The following is a 1,520-nucleotide window of genomic DNA, read 5'->3' as shown; positions in this document are numbered from 1 at the left end:
CACACACACACACACACACACACACACACACACACACACAAATGCCAAATTATGTCATCAAATGGGAACAAGTAATTAGACATGCTTAGTTGATAAAATGCAGAAGTTAATGTGCTTCCATGTAAGAGACCAGGCTTCAAACCTGCTCGATAATTTATGATTTATGACTATTTTTAAACAAACATTTTGTTTTTAAATCAAAATATCATGATTTATTTAACTATAAACCAGATGTAGACATATAGACCATATTTATTCCAACCCCAAAATAAGTTAACAATAACAATAAACTGGGTTGATGTCAATAAGAACCACTTTTATACACTTTGTGGGCTTCTTGCACTAAATAGCTTTATCTGAAGCGGGGGCGTATTTAGGGTCTTGAAGCATTAGGTGCTTTAGCCCATTCTAAATTTTCAGACTTTAGTCTCTTTGATTTATAGACAATAAATAAATAAATAAATAAATAAATAAATAAATAAATAAATAACGCAGCACATTTTTAAAACTTTAAAAGGCAGACTTTGCCTGTTTTCTTATCTCCAGCTGAACTCTGAGACTCACTGGTCGCCTGATAAGAAACACTCAGAATTCAGTGAGGCAGCAACAGACAATTTAACAATTTATTCACAATTATAAGTCACCAACTAGCCTCAAAGTGCTGTGGAGACCACCTTAACTATGTGTTGGACTGGTGTTGACTCTGGGATGTAAGGTGCATATGTACTGAGATCATWAAACACAGATTTCTCAAGGGTGGATCTTATTTAATAAGTATGTGGCTTCAGAAGGAATTGGTTAGAATGTCTAATAACAGGGTTAGATATCAGCCTAAAACCAACATTTCAGTTTTCTATATTTTTAGAAATACTTTTTTTTCCAYCCAACTTTAATAGTCTTCTTGTGTTTGTCCATTACTTATAATCAAAGAAAAATATCTCAGAAATGGGGAGCGAGGTGGGGTGTTACATACTTTTGTGATACAGAGAGTTTAAAAAATAAAAAGCAGSGTTGGGGTCCTTTTTCAGGACTTATTTGCAAATGTTTTCAGATCTTGTACTGCCTGCTTTGAAGAGTCTATTGATGATTTGGACCACATGAAAGCTCCCAGATGTAAAGCCTGCAAATCGTTTTCTTAAAGAAAAGGTTCATTATTTCAGGACTGCCGCAGTGTGGCTTTTCATTCACCTTATTATTTTGGAATACACAAATCCTGCCTTTGTCATTGAGCCTTGCATGTAATGAAGCCATCCTTTACTAAACTACAGACTGTCGCTGGCAGTTAGGTCATCTGTGGAAAGGACAATGCTTTGACAGAAATGGCAGGTGGATAAATTAGGACCAATCAAACAGGTTAGGACAAAAGGGCACCTGAGAAAAWGGATATTTCTCTTTCATAAGATAAAGGCCAAAACTGACTTAAACAATTGTCCTGATGCATCTCAGTAATCCAGGAAGAAAAAAATCAAAAAGAAAGAATCAGTAGGTCCTCTGGATGGTTCTTCTTTAGTGAAACGTTT

Source organism: Austrofundulus limnaeus, unplaced genomic scaffold, assembly GCF_001266775.1.
Source record: "Austrofundulus limnaeus strain Quisiro unplaced genomic scaffold, Austrofundulus_limnaeus-1.0 Scaffold2408, whole genome shotgun sequence".
Taxonomy (NCBI): Eukaryota; Metazoa; Chordata; class Actinopteri; order Cyprinodontiformes; family Rivulidae; genus Austrofundulus; species Austrofundulus limnaeus.
This window is presented reverse-complemented; position numbering follows the sequence as displayed.